The sequence below is a fragment of the Amblyraja radiata genome, chromosome 13 (assembly GCF_010909765.2).
Source record: "Amblyraja radiata isolate CabotCenter1 chromosome 13, sAmbRad1.1.pri, whole genome shotgun sequence".
Classification (NCBI taxonomy): Eukaryota; Metazoa; Chordata; class Chondrichthyes; order Rajiformes; family Rajidae; genus Amblyraja; species Amblyraja radiata.
In genome coordinates, this window is record NC_045968.1 from 17,624,836 (window position 1) to 17,634,824 (window position 9,989).

The window sequence follows — 9,989 nt, forward strand, 5'->3', positions numbered from 1 at the left end:
GTGTGCTGGTTCCGCCAGTAGTCCTGCCACCCTCAGCTATGGATACCAATGGCTTCACACTCATGCTGAGAAATGAATCTCAAAAAGAAACTGCTCTTCCTGCGGGTACAGTGCTAGCCCAAGTGTACCTGGTTGACTCTGTCATTGAGCCAAAGAAGTCTCCGAAAACAATGTCAATTGATCCTGAGCTCTTCAATTTTGGGGATTCACCCATTCCCGAAGCATGGAGAGCTAGGTTAGCCAACAAGTTGTCAGAGAGAGCTGATGTATTCTCATTGGAGGAATGGGATGTGGGTCTAGCGAGAGGTGTGACACACCACATAAGACTCAGAAACTCTAGACCATTCAGAGAGAGATCCCGCAGAATCGCACCTGCAGACATTGAGGATGTTCGGCGCCATCTCCAAGAACTGCTGGCAGCCGGAATAATCAAAGAACCCCGAAGTCCGTATGCCTCTCCCATTGTCATAGTGAGGAAGAGGAATGGCAAAGTGAGAATGTGCATTGACTATCGTCTGCTGAACTCCAGAACCATCCCAGACCAGTACACCATGCCGCGCATAGATGATGCACTTGATTGTCTGACTGGCAGTAAATGGTTCTCTGTGCTGGATTTGAGAAGCGGATATTACCAAGTGGAAATGTCTGAGGCAGACAAAGAAAAGACAGCCTTTATTTGCCCTCTTGGTTTTTTCCAGTTTGAGCGGATGCCCCAAGGCATCACAGGTGCTCCTGCAACCTTTCAAAGATTGATGGAGAAGGCTGTAGGAGACATGAACCTGATCCAGGTTCTTGTGTATCTTGATGATATCATAGTGTTTTGGAAAAACACTAGAGGAACACGAAGAACGTCTCCTCAAAGTTTTGGATCGGCTGGAGGAATGTGGACTCAAGATCTCCATTGACAAATGCCAATTCTGTCTACCAAAAGTGAAATTCCTGGGGCACATTGTCTCAAGTGGAGGGAAATGAGCTTGAGCAGTTGAGCCGTAAAGAACTGATAGAGGCCCAGAGATTAGACCCTGTCATCAGTGTGGTAATGTCTCAAGTGAAGCTAGGCAAATGTGACCCAGCTCCTATACATCCAAATGCTGATGTCGCCTTGCTGCAGCGAGAAAGTTGCAAGCTTCGGATAAAGTGTGACCTCCTGTACAGAGTCATTAAGAGACCCTCTGGAAGAGAGGTGAGTCAGCTTATCTTACCTGCTCAGTACAGATCAATGGTTCTGAAGTCCATGCACAACGACATTGGTCACCTCGGCATTGAAAGAACCACAGAGCTTGTCAGAAACCGATTTTACTGGCCCAAAATGGCCTCTGAGTTTGCAACCTACATCCAGAACTGTGGGAGATGTGTGGCCCGGAAGTCCCTTCCACACAGAGCTGCCCCTATGCAACAGATCACGAGTAATGGACCGTTGGACTTGGTCTGCATGGATTTCCTTTCTATTGAGCCCGACTCCAAAGGCATTGCCAATGTGCTGGTCATCACAGATCATTACACAAGGTATGCTCAGGCATTCCCGACGAAAGATCAAAAGGCCCTCACCGTGGCTAAAGTCCTCTTTGAAAAGTTATTTGTTCACTACGGACTGCCAGCCCGCATCCACTCAGATCAGGGTCGCGATTTTGAGAGCAAAATTATCAAAGAGCTCCTGACCATGCTGGGCATTCGCAAGTCGAGAACCTCTCCGTACCACCCTCAGGGAGACCCCCAACCTGAGAGATTCAATCGTACTCTCCTGTCCATGCTTGGCACCCTTGATCCAGCTCTAAAGCCCAAATGGAGCCAACACATAAGCCAGCTAGTGCATGCTTATAACAGCACCCGAAATGATGCAACAGGGTACTCACCCTACTTTTTAATGTTCGGGAGAGAGGCGCGGCTACCAGTGGATCTTTGTTTTGGCATTGGTTGGGAGGAAGAGGATGGTCTTAAGCATCACCAATATGTGGCCAAAATGAAAAATAAGTTGCGGGATGCTTACCAGCTAGCAGCTGAAGCAGCTTCCAAAAACCATGAACGGAACAAAAGACTCTATGATGCAAGAGTGAGAAATCAGACACTGCAAGAAGGAGACCGTGTCCTGGTTCGCAATCTTGGCATCACTAGAAAACACAAGCTACAGGACAGATGGAACCCCTTGCCCTATGTGGTGATAGCACAGTTGCCCAATCTTCCGGTGTATCGTGTGAAACCAGAGAGAGGAACAGGCATAGTGAAAACAATGCACAGAGATCACTTGCTTCCCATTGGTTACTTGGTAAGACTGCCTACTCCTGCAGAGAGGAAAACACAACCAAAGAAACCAGTAACCAGAGCACAGAAAGTAAAGTGTCAAGCCCAAAACCCCAGAACATGTGAGTCAAGAGCCACCGACTTCAGAGTCTGAAGAGGAGAGTAATTACTACTTACCCCAGCTAAAACTCTGTCTACGTCCGCAAACCCAAGGCCTGGAGGCTGAACACAGACATGGTCCGGTCATGATAGATACAGCTATCAGCGTCTGTTCCAATGATCATGACTCACCTGAAGAGGAGGATCAAGTGGATGAACTGCCAGTAGCAACAGAAGATCTGGAAGAACCCTTACAGCCACACCAAGACTCTGTGGTGGACACAGAGCTGGGGGAGGGAGACGTCCCTACCCCTAACACCTCGGCTGTGGTTGCTGAATCCTCCCAGACACCCTGTGCCAAACGGCTTGTGAAACCTGTCCTACGCCTCAGTTATGACAAACTTGGACAGCCGACTGACAGACCTGTGACGATAGTTTATAGAGGCCTGATTATTCAAATATGCTGTGACACAGAGACCACAGACATTAGTGAACCAAGATTAACGTTAAGTTCAGAATCCATCTAAAGAGCCCAAGTAAGCAGATGTGTTTAGTGCACAGTAGGTTAGCCTGATAGGGACATCAGACGTTTAGCAGGGGGAGGGTGTAGCCCTGTGTAACTTCATATTAGTTTTTCTTATTAAGAGATTTATATAAGTTTTGCTGTGAATATGTGTTCTGCATTTTGATTTGTTGTTAATGAGTTAGATCATTTTTCCTGTGTGGTGATTGGTTTGGGGGCGGGAGCTGGGGATTGTGGGTAATCAAAGTCCAGGAGAGAGAGAGAAGAAGACAGAAGAAGCCTAGGCTAACTGCTACCCCTTCAGCTCGGAGGTGTGGATTAAAGACTGTCGCTGTTTGGACTTTGTGATTACGAGGAGAGTGAGAGCAGCGGTTAGCTGAGCCCTGGAGACAATGAGGGAGAAGGAAGATTTCTGCCACATGGGGTCCTCTCTGGTCAGCCAACTCCCCGCCATCTTGTGAGCTTCTGCACTGTGCACTTGTCGGCTTCCACTGTATTTGGCCGCGACGCTCTCCAGCTTCGACCAGGCCTGCAACGTGGGGTTATTCTTGTTTTGTTTTTAATGTTGCCGGCTTGTGTGAGTGAGTGTGTGGGCCCACATAGTAATTAATACTTAAAGGTACTATAAAAGATTGATTTATTGAGTGTTGTTTTTTTTTGAATATCTGTGTGAGAAACACCAGTAAAACACCTATAAGGGAATTAAAGTTTACGAACCTGGGGCGCAGCTCATGTAGAGGGCAAAGAAGCGCTACATGTAGAGAAGAACAGAAGAAGATAGAGAACAGATAACATAGATAGATAGAAGATAGATAATGAACAACTGTGGACCCAGCACCAATCCCCGTGGCACACCACTTGTACAGGCCTCCAGTCTGAAACCAACTCTCTACCACCACCAGGGGGGGGGGGGCAGTGCTGCCGGTGCTCACCAGAGCCAAAATAAACAGCGGGGAATTTTAACTATGGGTGTGTGGTCTGGATAACCTGGTTAGATTTAAGAGAGTTAGATAGAGCTCCAGGGTCTGGTGGAATCAAGGGATATGGGGAGAAGGCAGGCATGGGTTATTGATTGGGGACGATCAGCCATGATCACAATGAATGGCGGTGCTGGCTCGAAGGGCCGAATGGCCTCCTCCTGCACCTATTTATCAAAAAAAAGACTGGGAAAAGGAAGACCCATCAGTACTGAGGTTCCCTGTAGGAGGAGGGGGGAGCAGTAGGACCCAGCAGAGTCAGACCACGTGCTGTCTGCATGGCGGAGGTTGTGGGCCTGGTGCTGAGCCGGGAACTCTGGTGAGGTGATGGCTCTGGCCCGCTGGTGGCTGGTGGAGAGGCGAGGGCAGGCCAGTGGGGAGCTGGAGTAGAGATACGGGTCGGTGGCAGCACCATCGGTGGCCCCGGGGAGGCGGTGAGAGTCGGCAGCTGCGGCACTTTCGGTGGTCCGGGCCTGGGTTTGGTCGGGAAGGCGGTGGATGTTGTTGCTGCTCCTTGTGGTGGCCATCTTGGCCTCGTGCAGCCGTCGCAGCGGTGGAGCTCCGGGCCTGCGGGCGGTCGAGTCGAAGAATGTCGGTGGAGGGACCAGTCTGGAGGCGGGCAAGCTTGTGTCCAGATAGGCGAGGAAGCGTTTGTTGAGGGTGTGGATCTGACATGGAATGAAGTAGAGTTGTGGTCCATTGCAGGTGTGAGTGGGTGAGTGGGTATTATATGTTTTGAAGTCTAAAGAAGGGTCTCGACCCAAAACGTTGCCTATTCCTTCGTTCCATAGATGCTGCCTCACCCGCTGAGTTTCTCCAGAATTTTTGTCTACCTTTGATTTTTCCAGCATCTGCAGTTCTTTCTTAAACATTATATGTTTTATTATACATTATAAGTATTATATGTTTTATTGTACTAGTTATACACTGGGATGTAATGATAGGCTATAATCTTGTTTGACCCTCTTGGGAGACTAGCTTGCCCCCCCCAAAGCAAAGCCTGAAATGACACCCCTGTTTGACAGCGCCGGCACATAACATATGATCACTGTAACACTGACCACAACCCCTTGCCTTCTACCTTCAATCCAATGGCTAGCTTGCCCTGTATCCCATGTAATCTTGCATTCCAGCCCAGCCTATCATGTCGTGCCTTATCAAAGGTCTTGCTAAAGTCCATGTATACAACATCTACCACACTGGCCTTATCAATCAGCTTGATTTCCCAGCACGGAGACATGCTGACATCAGTCCTGGCCTTTTGAAATGATCTGGATCCTGTCTCGCAGAATCCTTCACTAATCCCTCCACACTGAAATCATTCTGCAACATGTTGCTGCAATTGCAGAAGAGGATTTACTGTTCACAGCTGAGCTGCAAGGCAAGCACCCCTTGATTAATGAACATTCAATTTACAATCTCGTTATAACACAATTGACCCCTGCGGGTGTTTGTCCACGACGTGCAAAGCCTTTTTCACTAGAATGTTCACTAATGCAGGAAATTGAAATTTCGGGCAAACACAGCTGTATCAACACAGGCTGGTATCTATCTTCTACACTTATTGCTGCTCTCACACATACTGCTGCTGATGTTAACCCAACATGTCTGCATGGAAAGAATCTGCAGTCTGCTGACTGTGTACAACTGTACATGGAAAGTTGACCTTTCTGGTTTGTGGCAGAGCTTTACCTTGGAAGAGCAAGAAGTGTTACAATGGACATCGATGTTGCAATGGAACGAATGGTTAAAGGATGAAGCATATGGTTAGAAGATCAAATTCAACCCAGGTTATAGAGTCATCGAGTTGTACAGCATAGAAACAAGCCGTTCGGCCCAACTCATCCATGCCAACCACTTTGCTGAACCGATCTAGTCCCATTTACCTGCATCATGGGCTTTCAGCATCACCAGCATAGAGAGGCTTTTGGAGGCATTCTGTCGCCTGAGAAAGTGAGAGCTATCTTTAGAGGTGAAGGTCCCAACATGTGGTGTGGCACCAGATGTGGCCACAGGTAGAACAGATGAAAGACAGGAAAGCTGTCCAGATGTCCATGGATACCTTTCTTTCACTTTGTTCAGGAAGTTTGAGAACTGACTCAATGTTGCAAGCTCCACCAGGCTCTGAGTCCCAGTCATGCCATCATCTGACCACCAGTGACAAACCTGCGCCTCAGCCCCTCACCTTCAGCCCAACACCCAGAGTCACCACGATTAGGAGCAGGAGATCACCATTCCCACCAAACTTGCCCCACCAAACCGCCCCCACCAAACCTGTCCCACCAAACCTGCCCCACCAAACCTGCCCCACCAAACCTGTCCCACCAAACCTGCCCCAACAAACCGTCCCCACCAAACCTGCCCCACCAAATCGCCCCCACCAAACTTGCCCCACCAAACCGGCCCCACCATGCCAGTCCCACCAAACCTGCCCACCAAGCCGGCAATTTATTACTTGAAGCATGACTTTATCTGAGAAATGTATCCACTCTCATGGAAAGATATAAATGCTGTTTCCACTTAAGATAAGACGATGATACAGTTAACAAATTACCTCCAGCAATTCAATAGACTTTTGACACTTGAACCTGCGGTTGACGTGATTTCCTAGTCAGCCAGATAAGTAACAGAGTCATTTAGTGCAATTGGTAAGCAATGTTATCATCGACTTACCTGGTCTGCACGTACGGGCCTCTCCCTAAAGCCACGACACACTGAAGACTGAAGCAGCCACATTTGTGATGGAAGCAGATCCAAGAGTTGTTTTTCGGTGAATATGCAGGGATCGGAGGGATATGGATAATGTACAAGCAAAGGAGATGAACTTGGCATCATGTTTGACATGGACATTCTGGGCCAAAGGGCCTGTACCAGTGATGTACTGTTCAATGTTTCCTTCGCAGAAGGCAATCTGTTGCTATCAAAGATATTGCATTAAACTCGTTCAACCCAAATGTGGCAGGAAAATTTAGATATCTCTCATGAATCTATGGACTTTAAACATTGAAGCAGATTTGTAGATGTAGTTGGAAAAGCTGGATAAGTAGTTGACGTGTGTTTGAGTGATGGTAATTTTGAGCATAACCTAATAGACTACTCATTTGGCATTTTCACCAACTTTGCCAGAATTGATGACCTTGAAAAATCCTGGAAACTGATTAGTTTTCCAGAGGATTCTTCTCCACATCAACTGCGGTAACATGATGCTTGTGATTCTTTGGTTAAGTAATTCATGATCAATAATAGGAACAGCTGGGAGAAACTGACTGAGGCACCAGTGTCAGTAACATCAAGTGAGATATCTTGTGAGGCTATGACATGGAGTGGAGTATTACACAGGTAGCTGTGCTATAAATCATGTTTCTATATCGCCAGTCAGGTGTAATTGACAAAGTAGGGAATGTATTTTGCATTACATGGACAAATTGTTATAATGCCATTTTGATCGGAAACTAGAGAGCCACTTAAGTTAAAAAGTTACATCAGAAATTGGCAAGCAGGAAAAAGCTTGGGGGAAACAAATCAGTTTCCATGTAACCTCCCGCACTAATCAGACGCCATTGTCTCTGAGGAACACAGTCTGTCAGTTTCACCACGGGAGACCATTGAAATTGATCATTGACAAGTGCTCAGTTCTATTGACACTTGATTGAACAATGCAACATACAGCCTTTAGTGATTTTAGCTTGCAGTAACAAAAATAAACTTAGTTATTAAAATACCTTTAATTTTGAAACTTCTGTGGGGAAATTTAACTTTGTATTGCAAGTCTGAAACTCTCTAACCTTGCCTCTTTTTTGTCATTGACCACAGTGTCATTGACCACACTGCCACCCTAGTTCTGGACTTCCCCAACATCGGGAATAATCTTCCTGCATCTAGCCTGTCCAACCCCTTAAGAATTTTGTAAGTCTCTATAAGATCCCCCCTCAATCTTATAAATCTTTGCGTGTACAAGCCGGGTCTATCCAGCCTTTCTTCATATGAAAGTCCTGCCATCCCATGAATCAGTCTGGTGAACCTTCTCTGTACTCCTTCTATGGCAAGAATGTCTTTCCTCAGATTAGGAGACCAAAACTGTACTCAATACTCCAGGCGTGGTCTCACCAAGTACAACTGCAGTAGAACCTCCCTGCTCTTATACTCAAATCCTTTTGCTATGAATGCTAACATACCATTTGCTTTCTTCACTGCCTGCTGCACCTGCATTGCTACTTTCAATGACTGGTGTACCATGACACCCAGGTCTCATTGCATCTCCCCTTTTTCTAATCGGCCACCATTCAGATAATAGTCTACTTTCCTGTTTTTGCCACCAAAGTGGATAACCTCACATTTATCCACATTATACTGCATCTGCCATGCATTTGCTCACTCACCCAACCTATCCAAGTCACCTTGCAGCCTCCTAGCATCCTCCTCACAGCTTACACTGCCTCCCAGCTTCGTGTCATCCGCAAACTTGGAGATGTTACATTCAATTCCCTCATCCAGATCATTAATATATATTGTAAACTTGGACCGATCCTGCTACTGCTATCCAAATGTGCCGCTATTTCATTTTTTATTATTAACTCCAGCATCTTCCCCACCACCAATGTCAGGCTAACTGGTCTATAGTTCCATTTTCTCTCTCCCTCCATTCTCAAAAAGTGGGATAACAATAGCTACCCTCCAATCCACAGGAACTGATCTGAATCTATAGAACATTCGAAAATGATCACCAATGCGTCCACGATTTCTAGAGCCACTTCCTTAAGTACCCTGGGATGCAGACCATCAGGCCCTGGGGATTTATCAGCCTTCAGTCCCATCAGTTTACCCAACACCAATTCAAGAGGAGTTGCGTATAGGAACAAAGAGGTCCTTCGACAGTTGTACAGGGCCCCAGCGGAGTATTGTGCGCAGTTTTGGTCTCCAAATTTGAGGAAGGACATTCTTGCTATTGAGGGAGTGCAGCGTAGGTTCACAAGGTTAATTCCCGGGATGGCGGGATATGTTGAAAGAATGGAGCGTCTGGGCTTGTATACAAGGATGAGAGGGAATCTTATTGAAACACATAAGATTATTAAGGGATTGGACACACTAGAGGCAGGAAACATGTTCCTGATGTTGGGGGAATCCAGAACCAAGGGCCACTGTTTACGAATAAGGAGTAGGCCATTTAGAACGGAGATGAGGAAAAACATTTTCACTCCAAGAGTTGTGAATCTGTGGAATTCTCTGCCACAGAAGGCAGTGTAGGCCATTCTCTGCATGCTTTCATTAGAGAGTTAGATAGAGCTCTTAAAGATTGCGGAGTCAGAGAATTCCACAGATTCACACCTCTCGGGGTGAAAAAGTTTTTCCTCATCTCCGTTCTAAATGGCTTACCACTTATTCTTAAATGGTATTCTTCTACATGTGCACGTTAGAGAGCATGCTGACCGGTTGCATCGTGGCTTGGTTCGGCAACTTAAGCGCCCTGGAGAGGAAAAGACTACAACACCCAACCTGTCCAAGTCACCCTGCATCCTCATAGCATCCTCCTCACAGTTCACACTGCCACCCAGCTTTGTGTCATCTGCAAATTTGCTAATGTTGCTTTTAATCCCTTCATCCAAATCATTAATATATATTGTAAATAGCTGCGGTCCCAGCACCAAGCCTTGCTGTACCCCACTAGTCACTGCCTGCCAATCTGAAAGGGACCCGTTAATCCCTACCCTTTGTTTCCTGTCTGCCAACCAATTCTCTACCCATGTCAGCACCCTACCCCCAATACCATGTGCTCTAATTCTGCCCACTAATCTCTGATGTGTGACCTTATCAAATGCTTTCTGAAAGTCCAGGTATACTACAACCACTAGCTCTCCCTTGTCCATTATCCTAGTTACATTCTCAAAAAATTCCAGAAGATTAGTCAAGCATGATTTCCCCTTCGTAAATCCATGCTGACCCGGACTGATCCTGCTCCTGCTATCCAACTGTGCTGCTATTTCATCTTTTATTATTGACTCCAGCATCTTTCCCGCCACCGATGTCAGGCTAACTGGTCTATGATTCCGTTTTCTCTCTGCTGCCCTTCTTAGAGTGGGATAACATTAGTTACCCTCCAATCCACAGGAACTGATCCTGAATCTATAGAACATTGGAAAATGATCACCAATGCG